This window comes from Pezoporus flaviventris, unplaced genomic scaffold (genome assembly GCF_033815535.1).
Source record: "Pezoporus flaviventris isolate CSIRO_AGI_PZ_B2104156 unplaced genomic scaffold, CSIRO_AGI_Pfla_v1 ptg000080l, whole genome shotgun sequence".
NCBI classification, from domain to species: domain Eukaryota; kingdom Metazoa; phylum Chordata; class Aves; order Psittaciformes; family Psittacidae; genus Pezoporus; species Pezoporus flaviventris.
Genome location: NW_026892628.1, coordinates 821,533 through 838,635, shown reverse-complemented (window position 1 = coordinate 838,635; position 17,103 = coordinate 821,533). Strand labels below are relative to the sequence as shown.

Here is a 17,103-nt window from a genome sequence, read left to right as displayed (position 1 = left end):
CCCCCGCGGCTCCCCTCAGCCCGGGGGCAGCGGCGGCGGGCGGGGCGGCGGGCAGCGCCCCCTGCTGGGGGCGGGCGGTGCCCCCGGTGCTGGCCCCCCCCCGGTACCCCGTTAACACCCACCCCCCCCCCCCCCATCTGCCTCCCGGGTACCGGGCCCCGGCCCGGAGCATCCTCCGGAGAGCGGCACCTGCCGCCGGGCTGGCGCGGCCGGGCAGGGCCTGGCGCGCACTGGGAGGGGGAGTCCCCCGTTCTCGAGGCGGAGGGGGGGCTCTGCCCCGTGGCAGGGTCGGGACAGCTCCGTCATGGCTCCGCCGGAGCGGGCCCGGCTGCGCGGGGGTTCCTGTGGGGTGGGGGGGGAGACAGCTCTGCCCTGGGATGGGGCTGAGGACGGCTCCGGTTCCTTCACCGGGATCGAAGGGAGGTCCCGGTTCCTTCGTCAGGCTCTGAGCGGGGGTCCCCGGTTCCTCAAGACAGGCTCTGAGGGGGGGGGCTCGGTTCCTCACCCGTATCTCAGAGGGGGTCTCCCGGTTCTTCGGCCCAGATTGGGGCGGGGGGGGGGGTCCCAGCCTTGCTCCTGCCTACCTAAGGAGCGCTTGCTTCCCGCAGGGCCCTGCGGAGCATCCCTCCAGTGCGGGCAGGTAAAGCCCTGGTTCCCTTGCTGTGGAGCACCCATGGGTGTGCAGAGCCTGGGTGGGTGCTGCTGGGCTCGGTGTCGTTAATGTCGTTCCTGTTACACTCCAGTTGTCGTAGGTGCAAATTGCTGCACTTCCAAACCCTCCTTGGCTTGTGATGCCTCTGCAAAGCCCATCAGCAGAAATTACCTGCATAACAAATGTGCTTTCCAAACATCAGATGCCTCTTCTGGTTTAGACATAGGGATGTCAGAGCTTTTCTGCAGGGATTTTGCCTCACTTGCTTGTGTCAACGTTTTGGGTTTTCTTTTAACTGTTTAAAGGAAAATTTCTGAAGTTGTTTGTGCCTGAACCTTCACAGGAATGCGAGAACAGGAGAACATACCCTTGGATTTACAGGAACGTGTTTCCTCTTATTCCTTCGTGTCAGGATAGGGGGAATCCTTGTTTGGAATTGGTGCTGCTGCTGGTCAGATATCAAAGAAAGGCCACAGTGCTTCTGACAGCTCCTGCTTGGGAAGGCGCGAGGCCAAAGCTTTGTTGGTGATGCCTCTTAGAGGATGCTGGTGGAGTTCTTGATGGAGTTAGTTGAGAGAAGAGCCAGGATGCTTTAGGGATGTTTGCAGTCGATGGAGCCTTCTTGATTCTTGCATCTCTGCCTGAGTAGCTCAGTACCCAGGATTTTGCCTTTTGGTGGTTGGTCTTTGCAGCCACTCGAGAGCTGAGTGTTCTGGAGAGTCTGTAATTGCAGGTTAACTCTTAGGTTTAGCAGTCACCTTCCGCAAGATAAGTCCGAATCCTGATTCAGTTCTTCCTGAATCTGAGGGTTCCTGACCCTGGTTTTGCAGATGGAAGTCCATCTTATTTTCAAGAACCTGGTATTGAGGAAAGGACCCAAGATGAATAAGTTTTCTGAGGATTCTGGGTACTGAAGTGATGGAAACACTGACCAAATAGCTGAATAAAATGTCTTCTTTGTAGACTTTTTCTTCTAAATTCCATGATTTCATCTGTGTTTAAAATGCAGCATAAAAGCAAAAAGGGGTTAAGCACAAGTTTGCCGTTTGCTCTCATTTCATTTGGCAAAACACACTTTGCTGCTGTCACTGTGCAGATGCGTTACTCAGTTTGTGGAAGCAGCCCAGAATTTCGGTTGCCTTTTCATTATTAGTAATTGTCTTTTTGCAGTGTTTGCAGTGTTACCATCCTGGCTGCTTTCGTGTTTGGGGCTGGTCATAGCAGACCGGGGAACTGCTGTTCCACACGTGCTGTTTCTGAGGTTCCTTTCTGACCTGGTCGTCTTCTGCCTATTCCTGCTGGTTGCTCCAGCTGAGATTTTGAAGTTATGATGCCTCTTTCTTGCCCAGGACAAACTAGAACATGATGTCAACTCCTCCTTTCTCTGTTGCCCTCACCATTCACTTGAATAAGAGAATTCCTTTGAAAAATGAATCCCTTTGGTTTCAGGAGCATTCCCCCTGTTCTCGGGAGCAGCCAGGGCCTGGTTGGAGCTGACACATTGCAGAACGTGTATTGGGTTTGCTGGCAGACACAGACCTTGGGGAGAGTCGTGGTGGTGGGTGGGTGGCCGATAGAATCTCTGGAGCTGCTTAATTGTCTTGTGAGTGGGACCTTCGTGTTTATAATCCAGAGATTTCTGCGAGTCCCATAGTAACAAAGTGGGTGAGAAGAGGGGGAGGCTTTTTTTCCCTGTGTGACATTGACTCCTTTATTCTGCTGCTGTTTCTGCTGCTTTTTTTATGTGAGACATGGAATTTCAGAACTGCATTGGTTGCTCAAGGAGAGGCTGTTTACCAGGGCCTGCTCTCCATTTCTGCTGTAACACAGCCCAGTTGGATTCACTGTTCAAGGCTGTTGCTGCCCTTGCAAATTAGAATTAACCAGACATGAACATGCAGGATACCACAGGTAGTGCTGAGCTGTTCCATGTATGGCTCTTCAGATGATGGAGAATGTAAGATTATTAAAGAAAATTTGGGTGCAGCTATGACGTACATTTTAAAGGTGGTTCTCATTCAGCTGAAGATGCTCTCAGGATTCCACAATTGGTTTTTTTTTTTTGTAACCTACATTGTTAAAACCCCTTAGTTTTGAGGGCTTCCAGCCGGAGCTGTGTTTGAGCTCCCTCTTACGGACCTTGCAGTCTTACTTTGAGAGAAAGGCCCCCCCTGAAACCCCCTAACTCCCCAGAAGCCCCACGTGGGGAGCTTGTGCTGGTGTGGATGTTACTGGTGTGAAAACGGGGGAGAAAAACCAGGTTAATGGTGATGTTTGGAAACATTCAGCAAAATCCCAGTGCCTCCAGACAGGCTTTTCCTGCAGGCAGAGTGGGCTTTGCGTGCAGGCCACTTGCAGAAGGTGTCTTGGTGAGCTGCTGCTAACACATCTCAGCAGTCTCTAGTGATGACCTTAGTGACACAAACCTGATTCTCTGTGTCCCCAAGTATGCAGTTCAGTGCTTTATCAGCCTGTGTGCTAGTGCTGTGAAAGGGTTTGCTTGTGCATTTGTAGGTGTTACCAAAAGCTGCGTGTGCCTGTGCTGGTCAAAAGCACAGGGAGTAAAAAGTTGGTGGCTTTATTTTCAACCTGAATATTTTGAACCCAAAGCTCCTGGTTGAGTTTAATTTCTTCAAGCAGGATGTATTGTAATGGTGTAGCTATCCATAGGTGGCCATTTGACTGAAGGGGAATGAAATAAAAATCACGTAAAAACCCCATAGTTTGTGTATAAAACATGTCCACAGGCACACACATCCCTGTAGCTGGATTGTACTTTCACATGAGACAGTCACTCATGTACTTGCTCCTACTGGCTGTGGAGGAGATCAGAATGTCTTTGTACATGGTTTGCTGTAGACAGTATGCAAACCAGCATGTAAAAGCTTAGTTAAAGCAGGAATGCTAATCTGTGGGTTTAAAACTGAGAAGCACTAATGATGATGGCGCAGTGTCGCAATGTTTCCTAATGTCTTCAGCATGTTTTTATTAAATAATTTGATAGAAAAGAAATTCCTAACTACATAATAGTATTTGGAATGTCTGAAAGATATTAAAGAAATGCATCACAATCAGGACTGAGGCCTCCAAGCACGGAGATGAATGCCTTCAGCTGCAAGTAGTTTAGTTCAAGGTAATGGTATCATGAGGTTCCCTCAAAACAGCAATGTTGATTTTTCAAGCTCTAGATGGTGTTTTTCTTCTTTGTTACTCTCCTGGATCCAGGGTTTGGACCCTGAATTTGCACACTTACAAGAAAGAGGTGGCTTAGGCTTCCTCTGTGATCTCCCTCTCATTTCCCTGCTGGAGCAGGACACAGAGCCAAGTGTGTAGGGTTCTATGTGGCCAGATGTGCTCCCCACGTCGCAGCAGCTGTGCCACCAGCTGTGGACATCCTCAGACACAGGCTGAGCGACAGAATGCTGCAGTGTGGTGAGTTCTTTGAAAGAATCATTGTAAGTCGGGGGAGTGAGGTGCAGAGGTGAGGTCCCCGCAGGGGCACAAAGAATCTCTGTTCTTGTGCAACCCTGCGCTGCCCTGAGCTGCTCTGAGCTGTCCAAGGTAAACAGCGAGCGACTCCTGATGTGCCCTGCTGGGGAGCTCACGCTCCGGCCCCAGTGTGAGCTTTCTCCTGGTGACCCCAGGCAGGGTTTGTTGTGCTGTTTTAAAGGAGACCGTGACTTTTAAAATGATTATTCCATCATTACGCTGCGTTAAGCTGCTTGCTTCAGCTCCCAAAGTCTCTTTTTCTGTGCAGTGGCCAAGTCTGCCTGTGTTTATGCTGCAGCAAAGCTGGGGAGGATCTGTAGGCACGAGAAACTACGATTGTACAACCGCTGCGGGGTGAATGTATGGAACCAGTGTGCTGCATTTCGGTTTTCTTTGGCTTCAGTGGTGGAGAGCATTCGCAGTAATTTGCATTTATAGGAGCTACTCATTTAGTAAGAGAATAATAAGGTTATGTACAGTCAGCTCCTCCAACTCTTCGAGGGGGATGTGGGGGTTTCCCTGCAAAGCCATTCTTTGAATAGCTGAGCTTGGCCTGTAGTTAAGATCCTGGAAACTTGTATGTCTGGATAGTGATTTTCTTGGTCTTGTATTTACAAATGGAAGTGTGTAATTCTGATGATGACTTTGGGTTAGAGTTGCCGATACAGGAGCTGCAAACCTGCAGTGGAAGTTACAGACACGGCAAAAGCATCAGTGAGCAGGAGTTGATGCTGTGTTAATCTGAATTATGTGCTGGCAGCAGCAGCAGGGCAGAGGTGAGTGAGTGTTCTCTGCCTGAGTAAAGCATCAGGCCGCAGAGCGCTGCAACAGGAGTTGTTCCTTTAAGCAGTTTTCAAGAAGATGTTGTACTGAAAAATGATTTTAGTAGCAATGTGGCCAAGGCACAGACCTTCTTCAGCAACTGTTAAATGCAGCGGAAAAGAGCTGTTTGACACAGCGCAAAAAAAAGGAGGGGGGAAACCCCGAAGCCCTTAACGTGGTTGTGTAAGGGCTGGTGTTGAAAACCAGTTTTTAACTGTAGCTCTGTTTCTCAATCAGATGACTCCTTGAATTATTTTTTAGCATGTAAACTGCATTTCTGTTTTGTGTGTACATCTTGGATTACCTCTGCTGATGAGGAACCAGTGTGCATTTTAATCTGCTGTTCATCAGACCTCTCCTTCTGGCACTAACCATTTGGTTTGGATTTTATAATCAATTTATGGGTGCTGGTGATTTTAGTTACAAAGCATTTACTGAACCTTACCAGGATCAAGCTGAGGCAGCAGCATCGGGCCTGTTTAAGCTCGTGGAAGCTTTGACTCCTGTGGTTGCCCAGCACTGCGCTGGTGTGAGTTCCAGCACAGTGAGTTGCATCAGGAGTTGACCATGCAAAATCAAACTGGTGGGCTTGGGGTTTTTTGAGGTGAGCTTTAGCCAAGGCAGTTTCCTGCTCTGACTAGATGCATAAGTTGTTCTGTGAGAAATTATTGTTTCTAGACACTTCCACTGTAGTGGTAATAAAATCCTAATTTGGCAAAAAGTAGACATCATCTCAGAGATGATCAATAGGGATTTAAACAGAATGTCTTAAAGGCTGAATATCTGTCTCTGATTTCTATTACCTCTCTCTAATTGCAAAGGAGTGTTTTCTTGGGCTGTGTTACAGCAGCTTTGTCACTCTCCCTGACAACATCGATCCGTCTCTAATGGTATGTTCCATGCTGGCATCAATACTTTTGTACCTAATGCGGGATCTGAAGCTCAAGTAGACTTCAGGGCACCATTCAGCAAATGTCATACTGGATCTTAAAAAAACAAACAGAAAACAAGGCTTTTCTTTTTTAAAATACTAATTCTGGTTATGATGGCTGGAATTTTACCCCAGTGTTCTTGTAGATGTGTGCAGTAGCTATTGCTGTGGCATCGAGGGTATATGGTAGCTGACAGGATTGGAGTAAGTTGGTGAAAAGAAGGAAACTGTCAAAATGTGGTAGATTTTTTGTGACCATAAGCTTGCAGCAGTGTTCACATTGTGCCAGTGACCTCAGTGCTGCTTCCCTATCTCCTTGTGGTCTGAATTGCTGGCATTTTGGTAAAAAAGTGTGTTCCCAGAGGTCTGGGGGCTGGCCAGCCTTGGGGGTCTGTTAACTCATCGGCTATGGTTGGTGTATGTGATAGTGCATAGGAGTTAGTATTGAGCATGTGGCTTGGATTTGTTGTAGCTGTTTTGTGTGGCGTGTTCAGTGCTGTGCAAGTGATGTTCAGGAGGAAGATCCCTGTCAGCATCTCCAGTGGCGTTTTTGGAGCCAGCTGAGTGTTGCAAAGCGCGTGTTTGTCAACCAGGGATGTTTCGAATGAGCTCATTGGTACTTTATAAATTACAAAGTTGTAACAGAGTGTTGAGAAGAGTCTTGTTTTGCAGATTATTTCTTGGGAACTGGAAATGCTTCCCCTTGAAGCAGAACAAGCATTTGTAATAAACCAACAACAACAACACACACCCACAGAAAATGGGTCTTAAATAATGAAGTAGAGGAGAATGAACTGATGCATTCTGGCATTAGGCTTCAGTAATGATTCTACAGCACTTCATGATCCTTGTCTAAGAGTTTGTGTTTGTGTTTGTGTCTAAGAGTTTGTGTTTGTGTCTAAGAGTTTGTGTACAGGCGGGTTTGCTCAAGGTGGATTTTACTCCTCTGCCTGCTTGGTCTATCATTTTTCTTGACTACTGGGAAAAATATCCTCTATGATATCTCTGTTGGGCTGCTCACTTGTGGTTTTTAGCATGGTTACTGATCACTGCGTAGTAGTAAGATGTGTAAATGGCAGACTGCAGTTCTGTTAGATGAGTTTTCAATTAATTTTGATACCCAGCAATTACTGCACAACTGAGGTCTCAAAGAGAAGGGAATCTGAGCTGGTTTTCCAAAAGATAAGTATTTTCAGGCACATGCTGATAGTTCTGAAGTCAGAAAGCATATCAGTTGTTTTTTGACCTTTCTTTCTGTACACTGATGCCTCTTCAGACCTGTCGTAGAAGCAGCATCTGGTAGTGATGTGAAGTTGTGCAGCAGATTTCTGTAGCTCCAGAGTCCTTAGGTGGTGTTTTGACATCAAAAAACTGGATTAAGGGAAAAAACCCTCAGTTTTGGAAGGAAAAGACAGTGATTGTTTCATACAGTGATTGTTTCATGCGCTGGCTTCTCACCTTTCTTCTCCTTACAAAGTCTTGATGTAGATCCTATTCATGGCATCTGTTCAGCAGCCACTAATTAATTGTTGGAGTGGTGTAACTGGGTTTCTCCTTGATCCGTCTGTACATGCAATGGGTGAAGATTGTTCTTGTTGCAGTCTTTTAATTACAATTCCACAAGCCCCTGTTCATCTCTTCCTCCTCAGTGGCATTGCTCCACTAGTGAGGGAAGAGCAAAAGTTCTGTCTCCAATATTGCAGAGGTTTCCACCAGCCTGCTCAGATTCACGTCTTATTGACCTTCTCTTTGTAATTAGATTTGTCTCCTGTGCAGTAAAACGATCACCTTGTAGCAGCATTTTGCATTCGAAGAACTTGGACTCTAATGGCAGATATTTTTCATACCCAGAGAATTGTCTGATGCCTCATTTTAAGAGCTGCAAACAGTTTCTTGAGCTGTAACAGGAGGGTTTAAGGATGAGCTGCAGCGGGAGGAATGGTTGGAGGGAAGAACACGCTGTGGAGGCCACGGTGGTTCTGGGGACTGCTGAAGTGGTACCTCGGCATCAGAGACTGAAGGTCAGTGGAGTGGTTTTCTCTGGTGTGAACCAACGTGAGCTGCAGCAGCAGGTAATTCACCTTTTCTTCTGTAGCACCAGGCTTTGAAGTGATGCTGCTGTGCTGGTGGGTGCTGTCAGGGCAGAGCTGGGTGCTGCTGTACCCCAAAGGGTGCAGACGTGCCCCACTCGGCTCCTTATTTCCCAAACTTGTGGGGTTACATAACTGAATTTCCATTCTTTAGCTAAAAATACAAAAATGGAGCATAAAAGCTATTTTTATCGTACTTAATGAGGGCATCTCTGCTTTTATTTCATCTTTTCAGAGGCATTTCAATAGGAGGAATTGGGATGGTTGAACTTTTTTTTGTAGAGTGGACATAAAGATATGTTGGGCTGCTCAGAATGAGTATGTTCTTTAAAAGTATACTGTTAGCTAATAATGATCGTGACAATAAAGAGATTTTGAGAGTGTTGTGCTAGATTTAAACATAGCAAAAAGAATTTTTTGCCTTTCAGATAGCAAATAATCACTGAGCTTCAAGTGCTGAGTCCTCTCCGGTGTGTTATATTGAATTATCAGCCACATCCAGGCCTTTCTCTTTTTGGAAACCCTTCCAGGGAAGCAGGGTGGCATTTGCAGAGCTGACACGAGATCTGGTTTGTTTTTCAAAGCAGTGCAAATCAGGTTTGGTTCATATTGGAGCTTAGCTTGGCTCTCTGCCCGGTGATAGAGCACAACTCCGAAGAATAGTCACTATTTTAAGTCTGTAGTTGTGCTGTATCCTGTTTTTACTTGCTACTCAGTTGTGACTGTTAAGTTTTAAACACTAAACCTTTGTTCACCAGAAATAGCAAAGTGTTTTTAAGCACAAGTGGCAGCCTGGGTATTAAATGGTATTATTTATTGTTATGACTTTCTTTATTCAAGCTCTTCCACGTGTGTTCTTACCGATTCTTTGCCCGTAAGCCCCAAACCTGCAAATAGATAACTTTTTGAAGAAAGTTAAATGCACTTAATGCTTAAAGAAGTTCTGCTGGTGCAAACCAGAAATCAAGAGTTAACAAATAATACCAATTGCAGAGTTAAATGCTGCTGCTTGCTTCCCTCTCCCTCCCTCTTTCACACAAGTTAAACTTTCTGGTTTGTTCTTTGGGTTCACAAGAAAAGGGTTTGTGATTTGAGTGCAGTGTAGGGGGGGTTAGGAATAATAAGTGTACGTTGCGGTGTGAGAGTTCTTCACTTTCACATGAATTCTAGAGGACACCTGGGGGATTGGTCCGAGGCCGTGTGGAGTTTTTATAACCCCGTTTCCTCACGGTTTTATAGCTGAGGCAATCTGGGGAGTTGGTTGCAGCTCCTGAAGGAGAATCTAATGGTGCCTTGGAATTTGTAGATGACTCATAACAGGACAAAACAATCCAGTTAAGTGATTTGAGGTCTTAAATAATCTCTTCAATAGGAAGGTGAAGAAAACATGAACTCATGAGTAATAATTGGCTCTCTTGGAGTGCTAAAAGTGCAGTGATCGCTAGTGGGCAGGGATTCAGATGATTCCCCTTGAAGCTTTGCTGATCAATATATAATATCTCAGCTCGTGTGAATGAAATGTGTTTGCCTGGACTATAAGGGTTTTAGCAAAGCTCTATTACAGGTTGGGAGTTTATTTGAAGTTGGTTTCTAGTAGTGACACTTCATACCTCAGCTCCATGGGCTAGGGCTGCCTCTCAGCTTTTTGGCTTTGCTTTTTCTCCTGTTCTCTGCCCTGGTCACCAGGGTGGGTTTCTGATGAGGAAGAACCCATCATAATGGCTGCACCTTGAAACAGAGGCAGTTCTTTGCTTTGTGAATAAGCTAGCTGCAAAAATATGGTGGTTTTAGATAGTCCGCAACTGAACTGCTAGGAATACCTTCCTCAGGTGCTAGCATTGGCATAGAACTGCAGATCCTTGTCTCCTTTTTCCTTTTCAAAGCACAGAATCATTCAGGACTGCCTTAAGTTTGAAGAGGCTTCTACGCAGCTTCAAGGGACCTGCGCTGGCGTTCGGTAGTGCTCACCCTTTGAGACCTCGTGGTTGTACTGGTAAGCAACTGGGACTGCAGCACGTGTGTGACACTATCAGATAACCTTTAAGCTTAATGAGGTTTGTAAAACCTCAAGTTAGCTATTGTGTTGTCGCCTTTCCTCTGACGAGCAGTTTTCATTACTCTGATGATGAAAACCCCTTCTTCTGATTCCCAGTTTGTTTCTTCATGGCGTCTGGAGAGAGCTCCTGTTTCATTTCAAGCTCTGGCTCCGTGAGATGGAGGGGGAGGATTCTGCTTCTCTTTCCCTCCCTGCAGATCCTGGTACTCAGTTCCTGTGAGCAGGGACAGGCTGGTTCTGGTCCTTGAATGTCTCACCTCCTGATTTATTAGTCATTTCTGAAGTCTTTGAGAAAATTTGGGTATTTTAGTGCATGGGGAAACCCCTCAGACCTTGAGCTGTATATTGAGTAGGGTACTATAGCTATCCACTGGTTAAAGTGAAGTGCAGTGCTGACCTTGTGTGTGCAGCTCTGCTTTGAGTCAAGACGTGGTTGTGAAGTGCTTCAGTGTGGCAGAGACAAAGCTGTTGCTCTTCTGTGGCTGCTAAATTCCGACAGATTCCAACAGATTCCTTCCCTAAGAGAAAAAAAACAACAAAAATGCATTTTTTTTCCTTCTCTTTCCTGAAATCTCTGTTTTTAATGGCTATGTTTGGCCGCGCTGCAGAGTCTGTGTCCTGACACGTCCATGTGATAATGGAACAAATACTTGAAAGTGACTTAAATGACAGTTATGGTGATGGAAGAGTAAACAATGATGTAGCAGTTCTAAGAGCAGGGGTTCAAATCCAGTTCATACCATATGGCTGGAGTTTCTCGTGGTAATTCTCACTTAGTTTGTAGTAGACACTTGGCTTCCTGTCCTGGCCTGGGAGGATGCTCCCTGCAGTACCTATTGCGCGAGGGTGCTGATAGCATGAGAAGGCCAAATGTGATTGGCAGAGGCAACAAGGGAAACTTCTGCTCTGCTTGTCCACACTTCTCTGTTTCCAGCCAGTGCTAAAAACTTCACTTTTATGAAAATAAAAACATCCTAAAGTTAAAAAAAAAACCCAACAACCCATTGCAAAACATTTTGTTACAGAGCTGCTGATGGAATGCTTGCAGTCCCAAGTGACCCAGACGGAGCAGCTGCTATCACTGCGGATTATACCTTTCCTCTAAACTTCAGACTTCATTTCCTTTAGCAGTCTTCCTGGAGGAACAGCTGTGCATTTGGATCCACTGCTGCTGTTGGATCAGTATTTGAAACTGCAGGAAATAAGTTACTTGAGAAATCTGGCTTGATGGCGTTTCTTCCTGATTGTGACAGCCCGAATGAGAGAAATGCAAGGGATTCTCTTCTCTTTTCCTTTGATAAATGAGTCTGTGCAGTCTGTCTCCATTAGGCAGGAAGAGTTGTGAAGCACCTAACTAAGCTCCTTCTACTCCAGCATTACTCCCTGTGCTGCGTTTGCGTCGTTGCCATGAGGGGTTGATCACACAGAAATAAAAGCACAGTGTTGCTTGCTTTGCAGAAGGCACGTTTGCATGTGTTCTGATTTGGAGAGGAGCACACGTTTGGAAAACAGGTTTGGGAGTTCCCTTTTCATATCTGCAGTGTGGATTAACTCTGAGGGGCTATAGACTGCATCCCTCTGTGTAATTCCAGCTAGTTTTCAGCTCTGTGGTCAAGCCTTTTCCTAGAGAATCAGTGTCTTCTATCAAAGGAGCTACACCTTTTCCTTTATACTAGGCAGAGTAGCTTTAGTGCTCTGAAAGACATGGGTTGACATTGTCAAGTTTATGTCCCTGTCTTACCAGGACATTCTTTGGGTTGAAGAGGAATGTCTGCCACAAACCCACTGCAGGTGCTCAGATGAGAGGGCAAGTGTTGATGTCATTGCAATTCCTTGGAAAGTGAAAGATAAAGGCTACAATTGCAAATAGACACCCATCTCTTCTTCAGGCACCTATTCAGAGAGTGGTGGCTGGTGGGAGGCTGTGGAATGTCTGGATTTAACCACGTTGTGTGTTGCTCTGGGCTTTGGGGTGCACCAGTCAAACTCTGCTTTGCTGGTAGGATAATGAAACCCCTGGGGAAGCACTCCACACCTCACTCTGTGAGGGATCTGAGGCCTTCAAAACCACCGGAATCTTTACAATGTTGTGATGAAGCCTCACTTTATAGAAGGATCACTAAGATGCAAGCAGGAAAATAGAAGTGGATGCTTTGCATGTCCAGTTTGTGGTTGTGGGGTGAGCAAGTTAAGAGAAACCAAGCTAACCTCCAGATATGTTTTTCTGCAAGCTCAGCTGCTTCAACCAGAGTTCTTTCAGGTCATAAGAGCCCTGGTTCAAGGAGAGGGGCAAGGCTGTAGCTTGTCCCTGGGGAAGAGGAGGCAGGCAGAGCCCTGGGACCATTCTGCGCGGTGCGATCTGCTCGGTTGTGTTACAAAACTGCATCCTCCATTGCTCATGGAACTCTTCTCTGCTAATAATTTTCTGTGTCTTCTCATTATTGATATTAATTTTAGGATCTTGGCTTTAATGAGTTTGTTTCTGGGTCTGGTGATGGAGAGAGGGACTGGCACCTGAATACCTGCTATCATTAACCAAATGGTGGCTCACATTTAGGTTTTCTTTTCCTTGGCTTACCAGGATTCTCCTCTTATTGATCTGTGAGTCCTTTCTCATTTAGTGAGATAAATCTAGACAGCTTTCATGGAGTGTGGGTTTAGTAAATGAGCAGTTATTTTGATATAGATGATGTTAGGAAGTGGCTGGGTAGCAAGCTCAGAGTTTTCAAATTCAAACTCTAATCCAGTGTTGGGTATTAACAGAAGAGGGTTCGTGTGAGGGGAAGGGAGGAGCCAAGCTCTTTGGTGGTCAAAGCAGTTATTTAATGGATGGATAGTTTTTGGCAACTTGGACACAAATGTAAAGAGCTCTTTACATGTAATAGTTGATGGGTAATAAGGCGAGTTTTAGCTGGCAGCTCTGTTGCCGCTAAATCTAAATGCAATAGCTGTGAATCATTAAACTGATGTTAACTTATCTTTCTTTTTAAGTCTCTATTTGCTTTACTTATCAACATGAGGATTGTGAATGGGAAGAAATCTCCCTTTGAAGAAACCACTTCCACAGGGATTCCGCTGAGTAACTGACTTGTCTCAGGGTTTGTTTGACGTGGTGTTTAACATCACACTGGAGAAACAAGCCAGATGAGTGGTTTGGGATGAGTGGTTGGGAGCCTCCCAGCCTCCTGCTTGCTCAGGGAGGCAGCAGAGTGGATGCTTGACCTGGAAAGTTTCTCTCTCGCTGCCCTACCTGCGTAACTTAGGAAGTCCAGTTCTGAGGATAAAAGGGCACTTGGTCCCTACTGTCTGTCGTTGGCTTTACTGTAGAGGCCAAAAATAGTGATATCAGTGCCTTTTCAGAGACCTTGCTACCAGGAGCTGGGTGGTGAGTTCATTCCTAGGGGGAGATCACAAAATAGCAGCGACGTGTTCCTGAGGATGCCGGATGAATCCCACTCAGTTTAAGACCTCTGGACAACTGTCTGTCCTTTCCTGTGGTGGGTCCTGCCTCTGGGTGCTTCAGGAGAAAGGCTTCCTGAGAAACTTCAGACGTGACCAACGGGAGGCTTTGAACTGATTTGAACCAACAGGATTTAACTAATGCAGCCTCTAAAACTTCCAGTTAATCCTTTAAACAGAATTTAATTTGCAATTAAGCTTTAATACTGCATTTTTCATTTTAATCTACACTTGTTTTTGTGCTGATCGGCCTGAGCATGCAGGAGAGAGCTTTCTGAAGTGCAAAGCTGCAATTCATAAGAAGGCTTGAGATGAAAACTGCAAGCGGCAGCAGAGCACTTATCGTGAAATCTTACTTCCTGTATTCATCAGATCTCTCGGGGGTTTTATCAAACGGACACTCCACCCTTTTATTAGTTATGGGAATCAGATTCTTCTGTATTAAAAAAGGGCATTTTGACAGGAAGGATTCTGGGGGATTGGGGCTGAATTCCGGTGTCGGGTTTGCCGCTCGGTTGCAGTGAAGCGCTGTCCAGAAGTTTGTAATTGCCCCGGATTTTTGGGGGGAAGAATTTAGAGAAGTTGAAATGTTGGATTTTAATAAATGCTTCCTTTGATTCCCATCTGCATGCTCTGGACACTTGGGATGTCTGTAGGAAAGCTGGATGTCCTTTTAGGGCTATGTTTCTCTCCTTTAATATTACCATTTTTAATTGTATAACTTGACTCTCTCCTTACAAACACAACTTTATCCAGCAAACTTTAACCCTAATCTAAATAGAATGGTTCAGGTCGTTCATATAAATGCTTGTGGTAGATCTGATAGTGTTGATTCTCAACCAGCTGTGTGCCCAGTTCCGTTCACCCCAGTAAGGTGCTGTCGTGTCACTCCGCTGTGAGCTGAGGTTAGGATGTAATTGCTTGCAAAATTCCTGATTGCTACATGGGAAGGTGATGAGTCCCTTCCTGCTGCTGTGAAGATGCTGCTGCTGTTTGCATATTGTTGCTCCTGCACCTTTGCAGAGATCTCTTGGTTTTATTGTGACGCCAAATCTGGTGAGCCGACAGTGTGTCAGCCTTTCAATAGGAGAACATTTCCAGCTATTCCAGACAACTGCTTGTGCAGAACGATGTGCCTTTTAATGCTTACATTGGACTTCAGCTTAAGATATCTTGTTTAAGTAGCAGAAGAGACGTGCTGGTGGAGGGGAAATTACCGATTCAGTTAGGATCTGTCATTTGGGAAACACATCTGAACAAGAATGCCAAGCAGGAACTAAATGGTTTAAGAAGCAAAAGCTTTTCCTTTATCAAAAGCTTTCTCAGGAAAGACCTGGGATATTTACCAGTATTTTCAGCTGTCAAGGAGCTGTTATCTTGGCCACATAATACATAAGTGGAGAAGCTGTAATGTGGAGTCACTAAGTTCTCGTGGTTCAAGAAATTAATGTATCTGATGAGCACTAAGTAATTCATTATCATACTTCACTCTCTGAATTCATATAGAAAGCAAGTTGCCACTAATTGAGTGTAAGCCCAGGAGATGAAGCTGGAGTTGTCATGAGACTTGTTAACATTTGAAGAGTAATCTGAATTTTTTCTATTAAGAAAAGGCTTCTTCCTTTTTATTTCTTCTAAAATAAAACCCCACAATCCCCCTCTTCAAACCCAACCCCAAGCCCCAGATTGTGCAGTGTACTTCATGCACCTCACAAGGTACAGGAAGAAGCAGAAGTGTTCATTTTAGTCACAACTAATGTCTCATTTTCAGTGCTGCCTTTCTTTGTGCATAGGTCTCCTTAGTAAGACTCGAGACTCCTGAGTTACCTCAAAGCATGACAGTGGAATTTGCAGGTTGTTTTTGCTGATCCTCCGCATTGAAAAACATGAGCTGATTTTCCTTGGAAGGACAGTAGTATCTTAACATCACAGTATTTCCAAATGCTTTCTTGCTGGCTGCAGAGGTGGAGATGTGAGGTCCTCCCAAGCTGGGCTGCTCTGCTTGCACTTGATCTTCACAGATTGCAAGTGGCAGTTGCTGATGGTCTCCAATAAACTGTGTAGTCTGGGGGCCACTCACTGTTCAAAGGCTGAAGAGAGGAGCAAATACAGATCTACATGCTGGTGTCATGATACATGAGAGCAGTAACAAGCAATCAGTTTTGTTCTTTTTGGCGCGGGTCTCCAGAAGTGTTTATCGAAGGTAATGTTCCTAAAATTGATGATGGAGCGAAGGCGCTCAGTGAGCCCGGTTCTGAGAAGTGCTGTAGTTCTCAATCTCATGCGTTTCCTCATTCCCATGGTTTAACTGCAGTGGAAAGACAAATGGTCGTGACCTCCCTTGTTACTTTATGCTTTGAGGTAGGTATAGGCTGGGGAAGGCCAAAGCATTAAAAAACCATAAAGCAACACCCCCTCCCGGGTGCCTTATAGTAGGTTCTTTAAAAGAACCCAACACCTGTTGAAATAGTTACTTCAAGGTTTGGCACAAATCCCAAGCAAGCCTTTTTTTAACAACAAAACCATATGTAGGGGCCAGGCGAAAAGCACAGCTAGTTCTGATGTTGTGCTTTTGAGGATCTGCAGCTCAGAGTTCGAGGGGCTGTGACTCACGCAGTGACACCAGCACGGAGCCTTTCCCTCGTCCCATCTATTGCTGGGTTGTGATTGCGTGTCAAAAGATGGCACAAGCAAAGCAGGGGGAGTTCCTGCTTTCCAGGTGGAGTCTCTGAAGCGTTTTGTACAGCACACTGTGAATGGTTTCTGTCTTTGGGCCCTTTTGTTAAGACAAAACCCCATGAGCCACTTTGTGAGTGGGATCTTGCCTGAATAGCTGAGGCTCCTGAGCGCGCCCCTTCCCCTGAGAGGTGTCATCTCCAAGAGTTGTGTTGTGAGTTTTGGCTTCATTCGGTCCCTCAGCTGTGTGTATGTTTGGAAATTGGTGGCTTCCAGGGGAGGTTCTGTGAATGAAAGGTATTTGAGTTGCTTTCCTAGGGATAGCTTTTAAAGAATATTCAGGGTGATCTTGTTTTCTCCTCCTCTCTTCAAGGACTGTCTTAATCCTAAGTGTTGGCATGATCTAGGCAAACCAGTCCCTTTTCTCCGTGCTGTCTCGGTGCTATCAGTGTGCAGTGTGGTATCTTCACTGTCAGCACTGCTCAGCATCTCTGCGTGGCTTATCAGAGGACTCATTGTCAACACGGAAAGCACCAGCTCTTCCTTCCCTTCGCTACAAACATCCTCACTCAACCTCAGGGCCTTTGTGGTAAAGCTGTAGAGGCAGGGCCACTCCTTTCCATCCTGCCATTTCCTTTGCTTGAAGAAAGTGTGAAGAAAAGAAACCCCAGCTATGTAAATAGACACCCATTTGGGGGGATCCTGCTTTTTCTAGTGCTTTTCCCAACTTTGCTCTTCAAAATCCTGGCATTGCGAGGGAAAGGCTTCGCGTCGACTTGAATGAAACTAAAGCAGATTTGTTGATGTACACACAACAGTACCTTAGCAACCAACCTGCAGCTAGTCCAAGATCTGAACATTTAGTCTTTAAACAATTCTTTGCTACCAATCTAGGAATGTTCTTGTATTTCAGAGTGCAAAAACAGCC

General features: G+C 45.6%; 2 protein-coding genes and 1 long non-coding RNA gene across 10 annotated transcripts in view; all 3 read left to right on the top strand.

Annotated features, from left to right (window-relative positions):
• Positions 1-17,103, top strand: part of DDX49 (DEAD-box helicase 49) — a 139,765-nt gene that overhangs the window by 213 nt on the left and 122,449 nt on the right. The window lies entirely within an intron of this gene.
• CRTC1 (CREB regulated transcription coactivator 1) overlaps positions 1-17,103 on the top strand; it is a 44,335-nt gene that overhangs the window by 284 nt on the left and 26,948 nt on the right. The window lies entirely within an intron of this gene.
• LOC133280256 (uncharacterized) lies at positions 17-2,082 on the top strand. Its single transcript, XR_009747104.1, has 2 exons — positions 17-86; positions 996-2,082. It is a non-coding gene; the product is annotated as an uncharacterized LOC133280256 (long non-coding RNA).